Here is an 8802-nt window from a genome sequence, read left to right as displayed (position 1 = left end):
GTTAGGTTGGAGGTACTAGTACACTGCATATATCACAGTTTTAGCCGTACCACTTAAAGGTACTGTGTTGCATTGTGCTTAAACCGGACTAGACATTTTTTCAAAGTGTATAAAAATTCACCACGTGTGGTGTTGGACTGTTAACCATGTTGACATGTGACCAAAGATACTGGGGTACATTAGCACTGATATCTTAAACACTGCACTGCTCACAAAACACTGCATGCTAGTGTTTGCATGTCAACAATTATACTTTGAAGCAGAAAACTAGAAATCGCCCAACACAGTGAATAAGTTTCATATATGAATAAGAAACACATTAGCTAACACTAGCACATCTGTGTTAGCATTCTTCATTTCCCATAAATGTTAAAATGTTGGTACATTTCGTCAAAGAACAGAAAACAAGGACATTTCATTAAGACTTTATTTACATGTTTACATTACAGAGACATGTGAAGCATTAAAAAGCAGCTCCTACTGTCAGAGATCACACGCATGTCCTGGTCAAACTATAAGCTATAAAAGAAAGATGTCTACACAGCGTGTGGGCAGCTGGTTGTTATATGCATCTCGTGTTCATGAACTGTTCCCCGACATGTCCTGACCTGGTCTAAAAGGCTGCAAGAGAGAGAGAGAGACAAAGTCATTTAAAAGCTGTTACACAACGAAGCCTGAGCACAGCCTGAAAAACACAACCACAACACTGAAACCAAGAATGTGCTGATTTTCCTCTAAAAGCAACAAAGAAACACTTATTGATATCTGCACACTTTTAATAAATCATGCAAACATTAATGTAGGTCCGGTCAGAAAAAGACTCATGTTTCACAACAATATAAAAATGTCTCATTTAAAGACATATGGACAGAGCTGAAAGAAGACTGACATCGTCCTCGTCAGCTGTCTTTTTTAATTTATTGTTTTTAAGGAGATCCTGTAACACGTCTCCGTAACTCACAGAAACAAAAACAACAGTAGGAGCTTTAATAATAGAGTATAAAAATACTCCCAAAGATGAAATAAAAACACGTTAGACGGCCGAATCTCACGCTTCACACAGAGCTTCTATTAATAAGTGTAAGAGTTGAAAGAATTGACAGTCACGTGAAATGACAGCAGTGAGGTTTTATTTAGACACGCAGGACACATCAGAAGGAAGAGAAAAAACTTCTATATTTATTCAGAAGAAATTGAAGTATCTATATGAACAAACGTGGCGTCCAGATTCACCACAGTCGGTTTGAATTAAACAAATAATTCCACAAACTGAGATAACACAGGAGGGTGAATCGAAGTTTACATCAGAATATAATATAAAACAACTTGTGACAAATAGTCTAAAAATAGCACAACTGGATCATCTGGAAATATCCAAAAACACACGTGTGTGTGGATTAATGGAGCACATTAACCAGTCGGAAAACTGGGTTTGGAGAAAAAATGGTGAATTGAGTCACACGAGACTGCTGGGCAGGTCGTAACAGGCTCTGTACAGTATGTCAAGCTGCAGTGCTGTTCAGTAGCTTGGCTTAAATCTGAGATGCAGCATATTTCAGTATCGTGTCGGTTATAACGAGCGCCGGCTTTGTTAAATGATCTAACAGGAACTTCACACACGATACAAATTCTGTTCTTCGCTCCGTTTCCACTAGAAGCACATTGTGAAGGCTAAAACAAAAGCATCACAGCCACCACAGATGAACAGAGCAGCATGAAGCTACAATACCAAGACAGTTCACTGAGACAGGAATTAGATGGAAGTTTATTCATCTCAGACAGCTCCAGTACTGGGACAGAGTTTTAAGCTTTAAATCGCACCCTCTATTTCACATTTAAGGTAATCGGCGCCAAAGAAGGATCGCAGCTCTGAACGTTCTTCATGAACACACGTCAGAGGACGCCTGTTCAGTTTGAACAGAAAGTCGAAGGTGCCTCGTCCAGGTCGGCGCGCACATGTGGATCCTGCAGATCCACATCCACTGCAGATCCTGCAGGATTTTCTGCTTTAAAAGAAAGAATGAAACGATTCAGTGTTTACAGCATGACTGTTCAGTTTATCTTAATCAATAAAATACTTCTGTACTGATACCTGTTAGTGTTTAGAAAATAAAAGCTTTTGCTTTAATAACATTCTGAAAAGATTTTCACATTATCGCTCAACAGGAAGAGTTTTTACGACTTTTATCGACTCCAGCTTCAGAGGAAAGACTGAAATACAGGACAAGTCATTTTTACCGTTATAAACAAAGCTCATAATCACTGTTATGTTGTAATAGGAGGCTGCACTGATTCATAGAAGCAAAAGCCTCAAATTGTGTCACAGACTTGATCTCATCCAGATCCAGCTGATGCATCGCTCTCCCACCACCAAATATGTTTCTGATATTATCTCCCCGACCAATTGAAATAAATATGTTAACAAAAAGAAATGATGAGCACAGCTTTCTGGTTCGTGTGCTTCAGCATGTTTTCCTTCAAACGTACAAAAACCACCAAAAACACACGACGATGATGATGATGCACAGGAGGGTTACACGTTGACTCATCGGGGGATTTCCAGCCTTTCTTTAAATGCAAAGTGACCTGCAGCTGCCGCTCGTCACTACCTGGCTCTTTATTGGAGGAGCTTTTTAATGCACAGACGTGCGCCTGCGTGTGTGTGTGTGTGACTGTTGACATACTGTGGGCGACTCTCAGATTAATGAGGTTCGTTAGTCTGTAGTCTGGTTAATCTGCTGCTGTAATGCGGCTGTGCGTAAAGCTCCTCTAAACTTGCCTCGTTCACACAGGCTTGCGCACCAACACACCCAGACAAACGACAAGTGATGCTGAAAATGCACCGGTCCATCCCACCAGCGCATTTCAAAGCCGCCCAGATGGCAGACAGAACAGCGTACAGTTTGGCAGTCGGTGCCCAGACCGGGCGAACAGAAATGAGAGAAACAATGAAAGCTCTGGACGTGCCCCAAATTCTAAATCTTTGGCCAAGCTGCAGAGCCGAGGAGAGCCTCAGCAATTCCAGCTACGCGGCGAGAAAATCGGCCCCAGGTGTGCAACAGTTAGAAAAAAACAAAAAAATGCCCTCTGCTGCTCTCAGATGCCGTGGGTAGCGAGCATTGGCCGGCACGAGAGGACCCACGTGGAGCTGCGACGCCATCTTGTTTCACCGACAGACTTGGAAGGGGCAGCGATCCCCTCTGCAGTATGGGGAACACACACACACACATCACATCACAGACGTGTTGACAGATAGTGTAGGAAGCACACTGGTTATTGATGAATGAGCTTCTCCCGCCTGCAGCAGAGAGCGGCTGTGTGTCGAAGGGAGTGGCAGAAAAAAAGCTGCAGATTGGCGAGCGAGGCTGATGCAGAGGGAAACCATCCCCGCTGCCACAAAGAGGCTCATCGCCAGCCGTCTGTCGCCTACGTCGATGCATTTTCACAGCGTGCCGATCGAGCTTTCTCACTTTTACTCTGAAATAAGCTGACTCGATTTTCACGAGAGGGTTTAGGCATAACCAACAGACCGTCCTCACAAACCCACACCAGGGTCGGCCTTCAGCAGTCCGTCTTAACGGAAAGTTCGTCCACATTAAACAGGATTACAATCAACTGTTGCCATTCCCGGCTGAATTTTGCAAGTCTGGAGACTAAAACTAGACTAGAGTAAATCCCTGGGATTGTGTGGTGCAGCAGCTTTGCAAGGCACGCGTTATTCCAGACCACCACTCCAGACTCTGCTGTGGAAAAGCAAGCACAGAAACACATTTTCTATAAAGATCCTAACATAATCTGGGTGATGGAGCAGCTTATCGTAGCTGGTACATGCCCAGCAGTCACACTGTAAGTGTCTGTCCTCCATGTCTGGCTCAGCTTTGGGGACACAGTGTACAGACAGTGTGCAGAGGAGCCGAACAATGGACGACGCAAGCCTGCGGCTCCTTTGGAGCTTAGCGGCTAGGCGCTAACTTGCTCCAGGTTAGTGTGCGCTCACTGAGCTGAGCGAATCAAAAGCGATTTGGAGGCAGAGAGAATGTAAAAGAAGAGACGGGGCTCACAGAGGCGTTACATAAGACAGCAGGGTTCAAGCTACAGTCCATGTTGGTTCATCAACAACACGATGAAAGGTTCTTCTGATCGGAGGCAAAGCACTGAGAGGGTGAAGCTCAACACATCGGTATATTATACCACATAACTGTCAATGCAAGAAACACAAGTGAAGTGGAAACCGTTACACTGAAGCATTTACTAATGAAAATGAGTTTAGCATTAGGGTCACCATCGTACATCGACCCTGCTAATTACCTTGCTAAAATATGAAACGCACAAATCTAGCACTGAACTTTCTGCATGAAGGGGAGTATCCATGGAGATAACTTATCATCGATACCCTGCTACGCTCCATTAATGCCACAACACGGTGGAGTAGGAGTTCAGGCAGATATCGAAGAATCAGGTAGTCAAAGAGCTGCTGCTGTTCTGCAAATGGGTATCGCGAGAGCGACCTGCAGGGTGGAGTGGATGTGCAGATCTCACCCATTAACCAGCAGCTGGGTGAGAAATGAAGCTCGTGCAACAAAAGCCACCACGTGCCTCTATGACCAAGTCAGCAGGTAGGATCCTCGTTACTATCGATGACAAAGTGTCGCAGCTAGACACCAGAGTCCAATCAGAATCGACTCAGCAGCTGCACCGTTCATTCATGGATCGCGGTCGGTGGTGGTATCATCGTAGTTTAGAAATGCCCCGGCGATGGCTGCTAGCCGCCTCCCAGTGTTTTCACGTTGTCACCTTTGCTTTGCGTTGGCACGCGCGAATAAGCGTTAATGTTGGCGAGGGTTTGCTGAGGTCAAGCACATCATGTACAGAGCTGTCATAGTCACGCTCTCGACATCCCTCTGTGCTGCTCTCAAGTCACGGACGCCGAGCAAGTATCCAGGCCTGCTGCAAAAGGGCTGCAAGACTTATCACTGTGCACAAGACGAGACTGACACCATCGCCACGGCATTAGCACCATCCATCACAAGCTGCTCAGCAACACCTATTGGCTTTAGCAGGAACATGTACTGGTTTTAGCGAGCATTGTTAGCTTCAGTGCTCCACCTGAAGCTGTTTTTAAAAAATTAGTAACTAACAGTAAGTATTAGTCATTATTAGCCATTACAGCTCTGAGTGGGCCCTCTTTTTCAGACCACGTGACACGAAAACTCAAACACAGAATCCTGCGGAGATTCATCAACATGTTACTTTAGCGTAAAGCTTTTCTATGCGGTCCAACATGGTGCTTGTGGTCCATACTGCGAGAATCGAGCCTCAGCTGTAACAAGATGATCGCTTCCTGTCACCCCTCTGCACACCTTTAGCTCAGGCGGCCTCAGCTCTGTCACATGACTTCAATAAAGCGTGCACGATGCTACACTCCCATCAACTGAAGCCCAGATATTTGACCAGCTCTACTTGATTTCATGTGCTGTGAAGAAGCGAGGCGGCAAAGCGGGCAGACGGGAAGAGCGAAAACTCCAGGTAACAACATCATGCCAGGGTGTGAGTCAAGCTGTGAAGTGTGACATGGTTAACGCCTTAGCTCACTGCGCCACGGCCCCCCCCCCCCCCCCCCCTTCGGTCGCCATTGTTGGAGGCAGGAAGGTGCGGGAGATAGCGCTGCCTGTGCATCTCTCTCAGCTCCCGAGAGCCTAACCCGTGGACATGAAAGCACAACGTCACAAGTTAGGGTCTCAGGGATGGAGAAAGACGCGTATCCTAAACGAACTCCTCTCCCTCGTTGCACAGCTGCTTTGAACCCTCTCGGAAATCACTCGTATTCCTGCGCAGGAATAACCTCCGTGTGCTGGACTTGCTTATAAGTCAAATGAGGACTCAGAGCGTCTCCTGCATACAGAGTGAGCTCTGCCTCGCACAGCCTCAGAGGCAATGCATTAGCTGCAAGCTCCACAGCCCCCTATGCATTCGTGAGCATACAACAAGTGCAAGCCTCAGCCAGACACAACACTGGCCAGCCCCCCTCCCTCAACTATCTCTCTCCCCCTCCCCCACCTCGGCTGAACAATACAGCACTTTGAAAAATGCCTCCTGCCATCAGGTACAGAGCCTGCTGCCGTACTGTATGTCCAAAGATCTGCTTCTGTCCTTTAGTAACCATTACTTGCAGGAGATGCAAAAGACAAAAGCCCCGCGTGGATGCATCGGCTTCAGCATTGAAATTTGCGCCAGACCAGCGCAGCATCTCACAGTCCATCTCACACGATGACTTGCATGCTCGTCCGACCGACATGCCTTTTGCCTGGTGCAACAAAAATCGTTTGGCGACCGCTCAGTGCTTACAAGTGCACATCCCTGTTCAGCACAAGCTTCCCAATCCTCCCGAGAGGCTGCGCAGGGAAAAAGACAAGCCTGATGACAAAGCTCTACAGTTCCTTCTTGCTACCATGGTGGTCTAAAGCGTAGGAAACAGATGGGGAGCGGAGAGGAAGAGAATTTGTTGGTATCGACTCACCCTCCCCTTTGGATCCAGGATGCCCCAATCGCTCGCTGCTCTCCGAGCTCACTGCCTGCTCAGGGAGGGGAAGAAAGAGGAGACAGAGAGAAAGAAAGCTCAGATTTAAACTTACAGCACGCCAGCAAGGCTCCGCTAACGCTCAGAAAAAGAGATTTCCTTTCATTTTATTTGAAGAAAAAATGATGAGAGCGGTACAAAGCCGAGGCCGGTCAGTCCTGCTGGAGCTCAGGCGGAATAAATAGCGAGCGGCACGGAGACGAGAAAGATGAGGATGGGTGGTAGGACTGAGCCGGAATGAACCATGTGCACATTCCCTCTCCCTCTATCACTTTGCTCTTGCTGCTCTCTCTCTCACACACACACACGCACGCAGTCCGGTCAGGACAGTCGCTGAGACCGTTTCCAGGAAAACAAAGCACTGCAAGGATGCACTAGTTAAGGTTAGGTAAGACAGGTAAGCGAGAGGCAGCGAGAGAAGGAGGTAAAAGAAGAGAGCTGAGCCTCAGAATCAGCGCTCACAGCCAGTGAAGCATGCCAGCTTCTGCCTCACCGACGTGAGGAGGGGCGAGAAAGGGGCGGGGGGTGTGCGCACACACACACACACACACACACACACACACACACACACACACACACACACACACACAGCCTCTACTTACTTTGTGTCCAAACCTGCAGGTCTCGGGCGCAGGTTGGTGACAAAGGGGGAGGACGTGCACGCACACCCAAGTTAAAGGACAAAAACCAATGTGCCTGCTGATCTCTTGTCTCGCTCCGCTTTCTCTTTCCAATCACATGCAGAGGTGGAAAGGAGGGAAGACAGGAGAAAAAGAAAAAGCATACCTCCCTCTCCCTTCTCTTCCTTCCCAGAGAGTCTCCCTCAGTCTTTTTCTTTCTCCTGCCCGTGCTGATCGAAGGAGAACGAGAAGAGAGGGAGAGATCATCCATTAATTTGCCTCACAGCTGTAATCGCTTACAGCCAGAGGCCCACTTTTCCTCTGTATCAGACAGGGTGGGGGGTGGGGGGGTTAGGGGCAGGAGAAAGTCGTCCTTTTCTCCTTTTTTTCTCCCACCTCGCTGTTGTCCATTTTCCAAACAGAAAACAAATCCACTCTTTTGCTGGCATGCAAAGAAAAACCAACAAAAATCCACTTTTCCAGTCTTTCTGTCTGCTGTCTTATTCTGCGCCTCACACCAGCCGACCTCTTTCACACTATCCTCTCAGAGAGAGAGAGAGGGGCCATAGAAACATTGCTACATGATGTGCTTTGGCTTATACAGGCTACATTTAATCTCCACTGGCTCCCCCAGGCTTTGGTATGGAGAGAGAGGGAGAGAGAGTGAGAGGGAGGGAGGGAGGGAGAAAAAGAGGAGAGATGATGGGGGGAGGGACAGATGGAGCGAAACGAAGGAGAGCAGCGACCTACAACTGGCTGCAGGCTCAAATCAGCGACGGGCCCGAAGAGGCTGGGAAGGAGAGAGGAAAAAAAGGAAGAAAAGAAAAATCCCCGAGACCACACTGCCCTCTTGCTTTCCTTCTGCGAGCGATCGACCGCCTGCGTCTGCAGCCCGGCTAATCTCCCGTCACGTCGTGCTGCTTCTCAATGCAGCTGCAGTAGAAAACCGAGCATCTGGATCTGCAGCACGATCCACCTCTGTAAGCCAGCCGTTGTGAAAAATAATCATGCTACATATTTTACAGTCTCCCCGTTGACACGTTCGCGTACGTGTGCACGCGCAACACACACACACACAATGCAGCAATCCTCATTTATCACCTGCTTTGTGTCCAGATAGAGCCAGTCTTCTGTCAGGTGCTAATATTAGCCTGCTTTGATGGTGAGAGCCTGCAGCAGGCAGACAAAGGCGCACACGCATGCACGCTGAGGCGTGTAGGCTCAAACACAAGTATGGTTAAACTTCACACGCGTGTGGATAAATGTGCAAAAGCCAAAATAATAAACCACCTGGCTAATGAAACTTTGCATCCAGCTCAGGTGCCACCGATTTACCCATCCCATTCCGCTCTCTCCAAGTATTTATTATCTGCTGGTAACGGCCAGGAATCTGCACCCGGCCAGCCAAGCGGTACGTCAAGAGAGACCCAGATCTGTCAGGCTGTAGCCCACGCGCACGACAACAAAGCAGCAGGACTGCAAACAAACCTGCAGCAGGTCTGCAGAGCCAGAAACAAACACGGCCGCTGGGTGGGGCGACGACGGGCATGACGCGCTCCCGACCGGAGAACTTGACTGACACCTGTCACATCGGACCATCGCAGC

General features: G+C 47.9%; 2 long non-coding RNA genes across 3 annotated transcripts in view; both read right to left on the bottom strand.

The window, feature by feature from the left end:
- Positions 1-409: 409 nt before the first annotated feature.
- Positions 410-8802, bottom strand: part of LOC145420240 (uncharacterized) — a 115708-nt gene continuing 107315 nt past the window's right edge. Inside the window, exon 4 of the long non-coding RNA XR_013901559.1 lies at positions 410-621. This is a non-coding gene — a long non-coding RNA (uncharacterized LOC145420240). The remainder of the gene's footprint in view (positions 622-8802) is intronic.
- LOC145420241 (uncharacterized) lies at positions 1114-7847 on the bottom strand. 2 transcript variants are annotated; one of them, XR_013901561.1, is made up of 3 exons: positions 7180-7847; positions 6518-6572; positions 1114-2006 (listed from the first exon to the last, which is right to left on the bottom strand). It is a non-coding gene; the product is annotated as an uncharacterized LOC145420241 (long non-coding RNA). The 2 variants fall into 2 exon arrangements; XR_013901560.1 differs by having other exon boundaries at positions 1114-2003; positions 7180-7753.

The sequence above is a fragment of the Astatotilapia calliptera genome, chromosome 14, assembly GCF_964374335.1.
Source record: "Astatotilapia calliptera chromosome 14, fAstCal68.1, whole genome shotgun sequence".
Classification (NCBI taxonomy): Eukaryota; Metazoa; Chordata; class Actinopteri; order Cichliformes; family Cichlidae; genus Astatotilapia; species Astatotilapia calliptera.
Note: the sequence above shows the minus strand (reverse complement) of the source record. Positions and strands in the feature narration are given on the sequence as shown.